We start from the raw sequence: 15,285 nt of genomic DNA, 5'->3' as shown, positions 1-15,285 counted from the left end.
AATGGAAAACAAAACTAAATCTAGCCTTAAATTACATGTCTATTTTACCAACAAAGAAAATCTTAAATGTAACATGAAAGAATAGAGAGAAAAACAGCAATAGTGATAGAGACAGAGAGAGAAGGAACTATCTGATTATATAAAAATTAAAAATGTCATATAAAAAAAGAGACCTCTTAAAGGAGGCTGAGAATGGTTATATAACTTGAAGAATATAATCAATGTAACTGAATTATACATGCAGAAATTGTTGAATCGGTGTATGTTCTGCTGTGTATATTCTCAACAACAAAAAAAAGCTAATCTCTAAATTATCATATAAAATAAAAAAGACCACTTCTTTAAAATAAAAAGGCAGAAAACACATTTTATAAAAAAAGAAGAAACCTCTTGAACAAAGGCGAAAAACAAAAGATTCATTTTTGAAAAAAAATTTGTAATGTGGCTGCCAGACAAATGGTTAAAAACTATAATATATAAAAAAACTTCCATAAATTGACAAGAAAAACAAACAACCAAATAGAAAAATGGAGAAGGAATATAAAAAGGCAATTCTTAGAAGAGCAATTTCAATTGACTTACAAGTGTAGAAAAAGATGTTCAGAGTCACTTAAAAAATAAAAAAAGAATCAGTTGCCATAAAGTCAATTCCGATTCATGGCGACCTCACACATGTCAGAGTAGAACTGTGCTCTGGAGGGTTTTCAATGGCTGATTTTTCAGAAGTAGATTGCCAGGCCTCTCTTCTGAGGTACCTCTGGGTAGATGTGAACATCCAACGTTTTGGTTAGCAGCTGATCATGTTAACAGTCTGCATTATCCAGGGACTCCTCAAAGCCACTAACCGTCAGGAAATGCTTATTAACGTAAAGGTGAGGTATCACTATACAACTATCAGGCTGGAAACAGGAACTATTGCTGATGGAATTTCAAGGAAAGCAAAATTGCCTACACTGCTGGCAGTAACACGAACTGCTATGGCCTTTTGAAAGCCATCTGGCTACATTTATGAAAACTAAAAACAAAACTACATTTTGAGTCAGTAATCCTACCCCTAGGAACCTATCCCACTGGCCTGTCAAGGTATGTCTATAAAGTTGTTTATCACAACACTGGTTTTAGTGGCAAAAAAAAAAACTGGAAAGTTTTAGTGTAAAAAAAAAACCTGGAAACAAAATATTATCCATCAGTAAGTGAATGGCTGGATAGACTATGAAATAACTATACCTTGGAATATCATGTCATGATTTTTTTTTTTTTTTAACGGACTAGAGTTGTAGCATTTGAGTAGAAGAATTTCCCTCAGGCAGCATGAAAAAAGGAAAACCAAAAAAAACCTTCCATAAAATGCTTCCATTTTTGTAAACAGTGACCAAAAAAATCCTGTGTGTACATACACATATATACACAGTTTCATTTATGAACATGGAGAAAGATACAAAAGGACACGCTAGCTCTTATGACATGTGCTATATTGCTGGGTAAAGGAAGAAAGGGGAGTGAGTAAAAAAGAGAAAAAGATTTCACTAAAATATGAAGTTTGAAGTCTCCGTACAAAGGTAACTACTTTTATCAGAAAGATACATCTGTAAACATTGCCCATGAAGTGAATTTCTGCACAACAAATCTCATTTTTTACAGGTCTTACTTGGTATTCCTTTGAAAACTGAAGAGTCATAATGTAATAATAAATTCACATTTAAATACTATAAACATCTAGGTTTGAGTTGGTTGTAAGCATTAAATGAGATAATGCCTTTAAAATGTATCATACACATCAGATGCACGATATATGTGGCATAGCATACATTTTTTTGGAAAGAGAGACAAACTTACAAAATCACATGCTTAAAAGGAAAAACACTTTCTCATGAAATTAAAACAAAATCTTAAAATATTTAGAATATTTAGGGGAGAGGCATAATAGCCTAAAGATCTAAATGAAGAAATGAAATCAGAATACACTGCCCTTCCTTTGTGCTTAAACACAATGCTTGTTTCCTGATCTGCCTGTACATCAGGACGAAGCCCACGTCTTCTCTACCTCGGTATTCTCAACACCTAGCACAAGTCCTGGCACATGGTAAGTGATGCCAGCTCCCCCGTTTTCATCAGAGTATGGCTGTCTCTCATTGCACAATCTAGGGTTCATTAGTCTGATCTCTCTAGGCTGTTATACCTGGGTCCAAAGATGAATGATGCCTTTTTTATGTGCATTTTGGAAGGAGATTAGAATTAATCCAATAATATTCAAGGAACATCACACATGAGCTAGACCCTGGAAGGTGGCACCTCTTTTGTGCAATGTGGACTTCCCTAAAATTTTTCAATTTTTGAAAGTTCCTGGGGGAAGGGGTTAGTAGTACAGTGCTCAATTTCTGGATTATAAGTAAATGAAAATTAAGAAGGCAACAGTGGGACGAAATGAAGAAAACATCTGTATTGGTGTTGGAAAACAGGGTTCTAGTTCTGACTTTGCCACCTTCTCTTGACCTTAAAATGCTATCAATAAAATGGGTAACATGTGTCCCACCTACCTGATGAGACTGTCAGGATGAAACTGAAACCACCTCTGTAGACCACAAAGCACTAAGCAATTTTTTGTTACCCCATACTTCTCAAGTATTCTAAACTGTCTTAATTACCAAGTGTCATGGATTGAGTTGTGTCCCCCAAAAATATCTGTCAGCTTGGCTGGGTCAAGATTCCCAGTACTGTACGATTGTGTTATCTGATGTGATTTCCTTATGTGCTGTAAACTCTATCACTATGATAAGATTTTATGTGATCTCCTTATGTGTTGTAAATTCTATCACTATGATGAGGTTATACTGATGAGGTTGACAAGATTAGTGTCTTAATGCAATCTCTTTTGAGATATAAAAGAGAGAATTGATCAGAGACACAAGGGAACCTCATACCACCAAGAAAGCAGTGCCGGGAGCAAAGCACGTCCTTTGGACCTGAGGTTCCTGCGCAGAGAAGCTCCCAGACCAAAGGAAGACTGATGACATGGACCTTCCTCTAGAGCCAACGGAGGAAGCGTTCCCCCTGGAGCTGATGCCCTGAATTTGGACTTGCAGCCAACTGGACTGTGAGAGAATAAACTTCTCTTTGCTAAATCCATCCACTTGTGGTACTTCTGTTAGAGCAGCACTAGGTGACTAAGACACCAAGCTATACATAAATAAAACACAAGGTGACTGCTTCAGCTAAAGCCTCAGTACAGTGCCGTTACACAAGTGTCCTGTATATGTTAATAATTCCATTAATGTTCCTTATAGATTCATTACGAGTTCATTGCCTTCTGGTTATATAATCTTTCTAAATAAAATTAATATTTTGTGTGTTTGCTAAAGTTTCCCATATCTATACTTAAATCAGAAAAAGCTATGAGCATTCCAGAGGATGCCGCCCTTTAAGTATCCACCCACTTTAAAGTTTCTTTCTAAATATTCCTCAAGCAATATATCTGACACATTGCAATTGACTCTGATCTGTAAAATTTACGTTTTCAATTTTCTCCTTCCATTTTCTCTTGTTGTTGTTAGGTGTCGCCGAGTCGGTTCCAACTCATAGCGACCCTATGTTACAACAGAACAAAACACTGCCAGGTCCTGCACCATCCTCACAATCACTGTTATGCTTGGGCCCATTGTTGCAGCCACTGTATCAATCCATCTCATTGAAGGTCTTTATCTTTATCACTGACCTACTTCACTAAGCCTGATGTCCTTCTCCAGAGACTGATCCCTCCTGATAACATGTCCAAAGTACGTGAGACAAAGTCTTGCCATCCTCGCTTCTAAGGAGCATTCTGGCTGTATTGCGTCCAAGACAGATTTGTTCCTTCTTCTGGCAGTCCGTGATATATTTAATATTCTTCACCAACACCATAATTTAAGCACATCAGTTCTTCTTGGTCTTCGTATTTCATTGTCCAGCTTTCACATGCATATGAGGTGACTGAAAATACCATGGCTTGGGTCAAGCACACCTTAGTCCTAAAGGGGACAGTTTTGCTTTTTAACACTTTAAAGAGGTCTTTTGCAGCAGATTTTCCTAGTGCAATATGTCATTTTATTTCTTCACTACTGCTTCCATGGGCATTGATTGTGGATGCAAATAAAAATAAATCCTTTACAACTTCAACATTTTCTTATTAAAAAAATTCTTATTCCTAAATTTAAAGGATTTTTGGTCAAGGCCATAATTCCTATCATTTATAAATAAAAAAATCATACATCAGATCCCTTCAGCTATATGAAAAATTTCATTAGATAGCTTCATAATTATTAATCTGTTATCATTATTTTGGTTTTGCTTTTATAGACCCAAAGAAGCCCTCTCTAAACTCATTATAACACTGTATACCCCAGTGGCCAAGTACATCCAGGATTTATTTTTGTGAAAGAAAATTTTCTGTTGCTATGGTAAGTGACAGAAGTTTGCCAAAATGCTACAAAGTCACTAGTCTAAAAGATAATAGAAAAGTAGTTGTGAAATCACCCCAGGTGCCAAAATGTATGTTTTTAATTAGCTTTCAACCATTTTCAGCTTTGCTTTTTTCTCTTCTATAAAAATTAAACTTTTTCCATAAAGGATTTTTGCCAGACATCCACTAAAGCCCTGAAAGCTTTGACTGCCCAGACATAAGCAAAAGTTTTCCCATGCACTTAAGCAATTTACAGCACTTGGCCCATTTATCACAAACTACTTTGTATTACAATTTTCTATGTAAGTCTTTTCTACTCTGCTTGAATTTTAGCTCATTAATAATGAGAACCACTTTCTACCTATTTTGATATATGGCTCCATATACATATTAATGTTAGTTGCCATGGAGTCGATTCTGACTCATGCCGACCCCATGTGTTACAGAGTAGAAATGCTCCATAGGGTTTTCTTGGCTGTAATCTTTCCGGAAGCAAACCTCCAGTCCTTTTCTTACATGGTACCACCACCTAGGGGCTTTCCATACACATAAACCCGTTGCTAGAGAGTCGATTCCGACCCATAGCAACCCTATAGGACAGAGGAGAACTGCTCCACAGCACTTCCAAGACTATAATCTTCATGGAAGCTGGCTGCTACATCTTTCTCCTGTGGAGCAGCTGGTGGGTTGAACCGCCGACCCTAGCACGTAACCACTGCGCCACCAGGGCTCCTTCTCCATACACATACCCGCTTTCCTGTCAGTAGACTGTGACTCACAGAGACCCTTTAGGACAGAGTAAAACCGCCCCATAGGGTTTCCAAGGAGTGGCTGGTGGATTTGAACTGATGACCTTTTGGGTAGCAGGCATAGCTCTTAACCACTGCATCACTCGGGCTCTTCCATACACATAGTAAGAGCTGAATAAGTATAGGTCAAATGGATAACTGAGGCTTTTTTAGTAAAGATAATATATATATTATCACTTTTCTTATGCCTCAAACTATAATAGTTTTATCAAACAGCAGAATGCACATTAACCAGAATTTATCGGTCTACTCTCACCACTATAATGTAACATCCTGTAGCAGTAGCCTTCTAAAATATCTTTTGGAGTTAGGTCTCATAATTAGCTTTAGTACATTTATCAACAAACACAGAATTGACTACTGCACTGAAGCATAATTCTAGTAAACACAGTGCATCAATATAATCTACAGCAAATAAAATAAGTCTTTAAACATAATATTTATTTGCGTAACAAAAACCTAACCCATTGCCATCAAGTCGACTCTGACTCATTTTTGCTCCACTCTATATAACAAGACTAACCCTGGAATATCATTTTCAATGCAAGAGGGAGATAGGAGAAACACAGGAGAAAGTTCAAGGACGTCCTAGTGTTCACATGCCTGCTTTACAGCTGATGGGCTATTGACCATGATTGCATTATTTAACTTTGCTGAAAATCAGTCTCCACACCTACCAAACAGAAATCATATAGTACGTAGTATATACTCAATGAATACTGGATGAATAAATAAATAAATGAAGGAATCTCATACATGTATACATAATGCACTCTGAAAACTTGTACAAAAGTCAAGGGAACAGAGTTATGTTTTAAAGGAGATCCATTTCCAGAGACAAAAAGAAAATTATAAAATCTGTAATTATCTGCAATTAATTACATACAGCCATTAAAATAGATGTATAGCACTTTGTATGTTCTGTAATCTTATTTTTTGCAATTCATCAACTTAACTCCGTTAAGCACTTTCAATAAAGAGTCACCAATTTCAGCACACCTAATGATTTGTCTCATTATATGTCAAGATAATAAGGCCTAAGTTTCTCATAACTAGAAGCAGTGCTTTCACTTTCCCCTCTTTTCTATTCATTTTGTTACAATAAGAAAGACAAAAAGCAATAAAATTTTCAAATAATCCCCAAAAGCAGCAAAGTCACCTTGGCAAAAGTGAGCTGTTACTTGGCAGGCAGCATCATCATACAATAACTAAATAAAATGCATTCATTAAGTGATAATCATAAATCAAAAATTCAGTGCATACAAGGCACTTTGGGGTCTCCACATATCATATTCAAAGTGTTAGTTGAAAGTCACATATACAAAAGCCAAGGGCTACTACTAACTGTTTATTTAAGGAACAAATACTAAATAAACTAACACATTGCCTAAGTTTCTCCATTATAGTATCTGCACAATAAAGAGTATTTTATTTTCCTGCTACTATTCATTCTGAATGGGTGGTTTTTAAGAAAGGCATCAATATACTGAAGCAGCCTAATATTTATTAAGCACTAAATATGTACAGGGTTCTAAACCTGATGCTTTACAGACATTACCACATTTGAATCCTCAGACATTCCGAAGTGGTGACATTATTGGCTCTAGTTTTTGTTTTTGTTTTTATTTACCAATGAGTAAACTGAGACTTGGAGAAGTAACCTGCCCAGCTAGACAGCTAAAATATGGGTAGTTTGAGGTTTCTTTGACTCTTAAGTGTGTGTTCCACTACACCACAAGGCTTCTTTTTGTAAGACGCTAAAAAAATAAATCAGGAAATACAGTGAATTGAAGATTGGCTGATACAACTAAAAATATTTAGCTTGAGATGAAAAAACTTAGGTAGGAAACACCATGATAGTGACTTTTAGCCACTGAAAGGATAGTCGTTTGGACCCACAGCGGCTATTCATCAATACGTTCTTTCAGTAAGTATTTTCGCACTTACAGTATATCAGCCACTATGTTAGGCACTGCTTGAGATGTCAGTAAAATAACTGTGAACACTCAGTTGCTGCTCTCAAGGGGCTTATTATTGGGAGGGGACAAACACAAATCAACAAGCAATTCCCCCAGAATAAATACCATGTGCTATGGGTCATATACTATAAACTGGAACTCAGCATATTCTTAAAGAAGGGGGTGATAAATATGAGTCCCACAGGAAGCGATGTTTACAGTGATACTTGAAGTACAAACAGGAGTTAGGTTAGGTATACGTGTGACACACAAAGAGTGTAAAATGAGTTATATTGACTAGCTAGTTTAAGTCTCTTTGCCTGGTAAGGCTATCGTGTGTAGGCAGTGTGATAAAAGTTATTTTTCTGTTGTTTCTTCATTAGAGAAAATGCTGTTGTGGAGACAATATGTAAATATTGTTCATAATTTTCTCTAATTTGTGTGTGTGTAAAGAAATGTACATGGTAGAACCAATGTCACAAAATAATATGTGCATAAATTTTTGAATGAGAGATTAACTTGAGCTGTAAACTTTTACCTAATGCACATTTAAAAAAAAAAAAAAAAAAAACCAGAGATCCCCATATGGTCCCCATGTAATCACAAAGGTCCTTAAAAGTGGAAGGAGGAGGCAGTGAAAAAGACATTACTAGAAAAGTCAGGTCAGAGAGATGCTTTGTTGTTGGCTTCGAAGATGGAGGAAGGGGATACAAGCCAAGGAAGGCTGGCAGCACCCAGAAGCTGAGGAAATAGCAAAAGGATTCTTCCCTGGAGCATCCAGAAAGGACCTTGATCCTAGCCCGGTAAGAATACTGTCAGACTTTGGGCCCACAGAAGTATAAGATGACAAATATGTGTTGTTTTAAACCACTGAGATTTTGGTAATTTGTTGCAGCAGCAAATAGAAACCTAATACACTTTGTGTAACTTTTATTCAATAAAGAACATTTGGCAAAAAAGAAAGAAATGTACATGGTAGAAAGATGTGTTGATATAAATAAATGTTCAATATTTTTTCAAATAACCATTTAAGATTTCCACATCTATCTTTCTTACCTTTCTTTACTGTATACTTTGTATAATGTTAGCCAAGAGCAACATGTATTACATGGCAACAATGTTTGAGTCTCACCAAGCAATTTAAGCCATAAATCAGACACAGCTTAATCAACAGTCTTGGCTTAACTGGGGATTTGAGGTTCAACGTTGTTGTGTTGTTGATGTGTACCGTTGAGTCTGTTTCGACAATTAGCGACCCCATGTGACACAGCGGAACTGCCTCAATAGGGTTTTCTCGGCTGCAATCTTTACAGAAGCAGAGTGCCAGATTGTTCTTTTGCTGAGCCGCTGGGTAGGTTTGAATTACCAGCCTTTCAGCTAGCGGTCAGGCACTTAACCATTTGCATCACCAGGGCTCCTTTTTGCAGTTCAATAGACTGCTCTAAATTATAATATCAAAAATTACACGATTCTATAAGGAAATTAAGGGCCTTTTTAGTGACCAGTTGATAGAAGTTTCACTTGACTCATTACATAAAGAAATAGCCTGGAGGCTTACAATCTCTTATAATAATTGTTGATCTTTATTTTCTACTTTCTGTAAATGATAATGTAAACTGTGTGTTTCTTCTCTTTTGAAAAGCTCAGACACTTCATTTACCTGCATTATATAAATGTTAAGTCAGTAGCCTTTACGTGAGCTACATGGTAACTGTTTAAGAGTGACTTGATCAAGGTCATAGAGCAAGTCTCTGGTGAAACAGGAATGGAATTCATGACCTTTGACTGCCAGAAGTTTTCTACCCACACTCGGAAATGCCTTCTCCGTAAGTGTAATTTATACACTCGCTTTGAGAAGCTGCAAAGTTCATCCTTTTAGGGCCAGGGTGGGGGAGAGGGTGGGAGTGATTTTCCTGTCAAATCAGCTGCCATATCTGTACTTTGTAGCTTACAAAGTGATTTTCACTTACATTACGTCTTTTCACCCTCACGAAGGCCTGTAAACTATATATTATTTTGTCCATTTTACAGACGAAAACTGAGACTCAGAGAGGTTAAGAGATTTGACCAAGGTCAGTCAGAGCCAGGAACCAAGACAGTCTGACTAAACTGAAACATTCTGCCACTTAAATCAGTCCTGATTCCAGGACATAAAATGTCCTGAGTAGATGACTGATTATAAAATGAAAACTGGGTTTTTTTAACAATTTTTTTTTTGTTTCTCTTTTTATAATAATTTCTCTTGATGGCCACATAGGTTTGTTTCTTTCATCGTTTTTATGTTTTGAGTTTGCTTGCCAATCTCAAAATAAAGTGAGAATATTATCACTAAATACAGAATTTGGAAAAAACAGACTTTTGTACATTTTTCTCCACTTTTACTCCTAAGTGTGTGTGTGCACACATGCACTTTTTACTATAATTCTTGGTTATAACGTGTATACTGTTTGTGTGTAATATGTATATATCACTGTAAGTCAGAATCAACTCAACAGCAACTAAATATATGTATATATACATATGTGCTTACCATTATATATACACATATGTATTCAGTTTTTATATAGGTAATATTTTATATAAATATATATATAACCTGTTAACCCACTGCTGTCCAGTTGATTCCGACTTACAGCAACCCCATAAGATGGAGTAGAACTGCCCCGTAGGATTTCCAAGGCTGTAATCTTTACGGAAACAGACTGCCACATCTTCCCCCTGGAGCAGCTGGTGGGTTCAAATCCCCAAACTTTCGGTTAGCAGCCGAGTGCTTAACCACTGCATCATCAGGGCTCCTAAAATATATATAATTGTTGTTGTTGTTAGGTGCTATCACGTCGATTCCAACTCATAGCAACCCTGTGAACAACAGAACAAAACACTGCCGGGTCCTGCGCCATCCTCACAATCATTGCTATGTTTGAGCCCACTGCTGCAGCCACTGTGTCACTATACATATAATAATAGCCACTGTGTCACTGTATATATAATAAATATATGTGTATATATAGTATGCTCATATACATCATGCATCATGGCTAGGCTATATGTACTGATAAGCATGGTAAATGTCGCACCTGGAAGACAATACCTGGCTCTCAAAGCCAGCAGGGAGGGATAGTGGCAGAACCAGCTGTCCGCTTGCATTGCCTCTGATGGGGATGGCAAGACTGCCTCAAAGCTCTCCAAATGTTGTCCTTCTCTCCTTCCACGCAGCACTACAGCAGCAAAGGTTTTCTGCTACCTCCTCTGTACCTAGACAGCAATACTGTTTGCACCAGTCCAATTATTACATTGAAAAATACTCAAAAATATATACCATGAGATTAGCAACAAAAGAAAAAAAATATAACTTAGAGTTAAAAACAGAAAAGACAGGAAGAAAGACCTTACCAAGCAGAATTCTTTGAGTCAATAGCCTATAATCTACTGCCGGACCAAAACAGATTTTTATGGAGCAATATGACTACTCAAATAGCCACTTTTATGACAATAAACACCCAAAACCGAAAAATCCTTTTGTAACATAATTACTGAGAATATAGAGAGAAAGTAACCATTTAATCCACAGCATGTGTTCTCTGCTCCAAGAACTCAAAAGCTGATGTCAGATGGGGTGTGGCCCATCTAGGCCCTGAGAATGAATTCTGGTGAGCTGAAGTCAGCCAGCTCTCTGGGCAGGCTTGGGATCTACAAACCAAGCAGGTCTGACAGAGCCTAAGGCTGTTGACCTTCTGGGCACAGGGCAAGGCCCATCTGTTTACTTGCATTTTGCTTTTGGGAGGGGTGCTTGTGGCAGATGAGTTAAGGCTGTGGTTATAGGGTGTGGCCAGTGATTTAAGTTTAATATTTTTACCCTAAGATTTTGAACATACCTAAGGCTGAAAGCCGTGCATAATTTGTAGGATGAAAATAAATGCATTTGAATTTTTAAAAAGCAAATGAAAATCAACAAACATTGGTCAATAATACACTGGACAAAAATACAGATATTTCCACTCTATTGTTGTGGCACAGTGGTTAAGAGCTCGGCTGCTAACCGAAAGGTCAGCAGTTGGAATCCACCAGCCGCTCCTTGGAAACCCTATGCGGCAGCTACTCTCTACAGGGTAGCTATGAGTCAGAACTGAATCGACAGCAAAGGTATCATATTGTATTTTCAAAATGTAAATCAGAGGTAAGCAACTGCAACCTATCTTAGGAATTATTTACAAAAATGAAAGTTGTTTTCTGAAAGAAAAAGATGCCCCTGGTGTCAATTTTTAATAAAACTGTTAGGGGTTTTAGCTTGGGCTCATTAATCAACATGGACGCACAAGCAGGGAAACTTAGGTACTCAAGAAAAGAGTAACTTTTGAAATACTTTTGCGCCATTCAAGTTTTGTACAAGAAGTGTTTTGTATTAACATGCAAAATATCAACTAGATTTATGAAATTAATGCAACAGAAAGACTGTTTTTCTCACAGTATAAGGAAAACAATTTGACATCCCAATTTAATGTGATTATTTTTCTAATGGTATTTAACTCACAAAATTATGAGTCTCCATATTTTCCAATTTGTACAATGGAGGAAATGTCTAGGACCTTTCTATGATCAACTATTTAACAATATCACCTCACTGGGTAAGGTTACTCCATACTGTAGAATAACCGTCATTGGCTTGAATTCGAAATGCCCTCAGTCTATGCCTAGAGGCCTAAGCGCTTATGTTGTCTTGGTTGAGATAAAACACACCTATATTTAAGACCAAATTATTTCATTAAGTTGATAACAGCCTGCTTCATGACAGAGCATCTAAAACTCACTGTGAGGCTGTTAAAGTAGTGCATGTTTGCCTTTCACCGGAGACCGGGAAGAAATCCCTGAGGAACATATATATTTTTAAATGACCAGAACACTATCGATATTATATGCCTGATGCTCACTCTTTGGAATGCACGTCCACCATCCTGATTCATTTTTCCCTTGGCCTGGGAAGCGTGAGTGCCCCAGTGTTTGCAGTCCCTTCCCCTTCGGTACACACACACAGGCAGCAGCTGTAGTAAACAACCACCAGCCAAGAGTTGCTAAAGTCAAGGTCTCAAACCAAGACCAGTTTTCACCTAAATGGCATTCATTTCCTGAAAAGGAACTCTTTTTTTTTGGGGGGGGGGGAATGTGAAGTACTTGTTAGCACAACAATTTTCATTCAATAGATACAAAGCTTTCCAAAATAAAGTTCAGCTCACTGAAGTTTCTTTTAAATGTGCATTATTAACTAATAATAGACAAACAATGGAAGCATTTCAAAAATAAACAGAAACCCTTCAAGAATGTCTTGTTGACCTGACATAGCTATATTAATTAGTTTTAGTTCATAAATTATGAAAATTTTATGTGAAAACATTCCAAATTTTACCAGTTTAAGTATAATTCATAATAGATCTGAATTAAAAGGTACAATAATAAACATCCTTCTTAAATACATTACAAATTCTTGCCAATTCTTGTATGCTCAGATTGATCCACTCCCAACTCATAAGGCACTTAATACACTTACACTAGTCTCAAGATTCACCAGGCTGCAGTGATAAAGATATAATTTATGCAACTGAAATGTTTGTCCTTCAACATCCTATTTCTACTAAGCTTCTACAGTTTAATTTTCTAGACTAAAAATATACCTCTTTATCATAAACCAATTTCTATGTGGTTTTAAAAAATGTAAACAACATGTGAATGAAGTCTGCAAGCAGCACAACCAGGCTTTTTTGGGGGGGGGGGGGGGGGGAGTCACTGTTTTTATTAAATGCCAATTCTAAAGCGCATTTCTTAGAAAATGGTATACACCCACTCTTCAAAGTGATCGCTCCTATTCCCATCACAAGCTGCTGCCTGCTAAAAGCCACCAAACGTATCTCAAAGCATTTACTTATCTAAACAACTCTATCCTCCAGTAAGAAAAGAGAATGGAGGCGTCTAGGTGGATTTACAGAATGACGTGCATTTGATTGGCAGATGCCTACTGAAGCAACTAGATGCACATGCACTAAATGTAAATAGAGCTCCTCATCTCCCTGGTGTTTCAGGGAAAGTGGGAGCATATTAAAGCTGATTTAAAGTAACATCCAACGGCTTGGCCAAGAATTCTGTTAGCCAGTGGAACTGTTAAAACAATTCATATAGAACGATACTTAATCCATTTGTACAGTTAAATTAGAGAGCTGACAATATAACCACACAAAGTGTTTATCCAGATTACACATTCCGTTGTACTAATACTCCTTAACTCAACACAGTCAGCTTTTATCAGCTGAATTAAGGCTATTACTATTAAAGTATGCAAAACTCGAAGCGCAGGGTGAAGGGGGTTGGGAAGCTGCAGGGCATATAACAAAGGAATTGGTACTTTTTCCAAGCCTTTGCCTCAAATGCACTGCGAAACAGAACTGTTGAGTGCACCCCACCCTTTCCCCAAAGATGAAAGTTTTCAAAGTTCTAACAGGCAGTTCTCTACCCAACAAAAGCAGGATTGATTCTCCCCGTAGGGGAGCATCTAACATGAACACCAACTAATGTCGTGGAGGTCAAGTCCGAGTCCTCGGAGCGAGCTTCTAAGGCAAGAAGTGGCTCCCAAGCCGGCTCCGCGGGCTCCCCGGTCCGGGTGGACGTGCAAAGTTGCCCCTTGTCAACTCCGGCCGGGTCCCCCGTAATTGAAAATAACACCCGCGAGCCAGTCCTTGGCTACTTCCATGGACCAGGCACTGTAGCAAGTGACAGTTACACATCATTACGACCAGAGACAATAATGAATGTAGCACCAGGACCACTATTCATGCCAGCAGTGTCATCTCCGCCTTAACCCCTTCTCCTCCACTCTCTCCAGCGCACACCCACAGCCCGCAGCCCCGGTGCGGCAGCTATTCATCGAAGCCTCTCTACTGCTGGGGGCAAACTACTTCAACAAGACCCCCCAATTCGGCCCTAGTGTTTTATTTTTCATCCTTGCCAAGTGTCAGGTAAACACTGCAACCAACAATTCCACTAGGGGTAGAAAAAGCATTTGCTTAATACATGTTAGTTGATAAGTTCTTTTAAAAAACAATTTTTTTTTTTAGGGTGGGGGGAAAGAAACCTTTATTCTCCACGAATCCGACCAACGCTACTAGCTTTGCAATACCATCGCCCTCCCCCGACCCCTCCCGCTTCCCAACACTTTCCCCTTTTTAAGAACACAGACCAACCAAAATGATTTAACTTGAGCAGATGACAGAAGGAAAATAAAATATGTTAAGAGAATACGGTCTGATTTGGGATGGCAAAAAAAAAAAAAAAGGAGGGGGTTGTTTATTTTGATAAGAAACGGAATCGGCACAGACCTGAACAGAAGCTGCAGAGCAGGAGAAATTGTTTTCTTTCCCTTACAGAGTCCCCCTCTCTCTCCCTTTCTCTCTCTCTCACATACACACACGCACACGCGCGCGCACACACACTCGCACACACACACGGCGTCACCCGCGCACACTCACACGCACACTCGCACACGCACAGGCACAGCCTCTCAGCTGCTCTCTGCAGTTCTCAGGAAATGAATGGGGGGCAACCCAGGGAACTGTTGTACTTGCAAATGACTTACCCGGATCACGTGATGCGCTAAATGTAGGGTGGGCCGGTGGGTGGAGGCTGCCGAGACGCGAGCCTGGGTCTAGCGTGGGGAGCCTCGCCAGGCCCGCATCGAATTACCCCGGGGCCCAGCCGAGGGGGTTGCCAGACGCCGCTTCTCCTCCTTTCCAGCACGGAGCTCAGGAAACCGGAGAGGCGCGGGGGGGGGTGGTGAAAACACCAAACCCCCAAACAAAAGACCTCCGGGTCCTCCTCCCCAGAAACAAAGCCCCGCCGCTGCGGGCGAGCCCCGGGGTGGGGCCGAGGGCGGGGGCGGCGGTTGGGAGGGGCTCGCTCAGCAGGCGCTAAGTCGCTTTATTGCCATAAAATGGGGCCCCGGAGCCGCTCCGCCCGAGGATTAGGAGGCGGGCTCTGAGTGTGATGGTTGAAATCCCCTGTGGGAAACTAACCCCTCCCCGCTCGCAGAGGTAGAAGGCAA

The 15,285-nt window shown here is 38.9% G+C and overlaps 1 protein-coding gene across 5 annotated transcripts in view; it reads right to left on the bottom strand.

The window, feature by feature from the left end:
• Nucleotides 1-15,079, bottom strand: part of KLF12 (KLF transcription factor 12) — a 527,148-nt gene extending 512,069 nt beyond the window's left edge. For 3 of the 5 annotated variants that reach the window (XM_023726732.1, XM_023726729.1, XM_023726727.1), the window contains exon 1: nt 14,564-14,785. The gene's annotated coding sequence lies outside the window, so the exon portion shown is untranslated. Of the gene's footprint in view, nt 1-14,563; nt 14,786-14,820 lie in introns of those variants that run through there. The other 2 variants (XM_004371422.1, XM_023726731.1) reach the window with 2 other exon arrangements.
• Between the last annotated feature and the right edge of the window lie 206 nt (nt 15,080-15,285).

Source organism: Trichechus manatus, unplaced genomic scaffold (genome assembly GCF_000243295.1).
Source record: "Trichechus manatus latirostris isolate Lorelei unplaced genomic scaffold, TriManLat1.0 scaffold00013, whole genome shotgun sequence".
Lineage (NCBI taxonomy): Eukaryota > Metazoa > Chordata > Mammalia > Sirenia > Trichechidae > Trichechus > Trichechus manatus.
The sequence above is the reverse complement of the archived record's forward strand: the minus strand, read 5'-3'. Positions and strand labels throughout refer to the sequence as shown.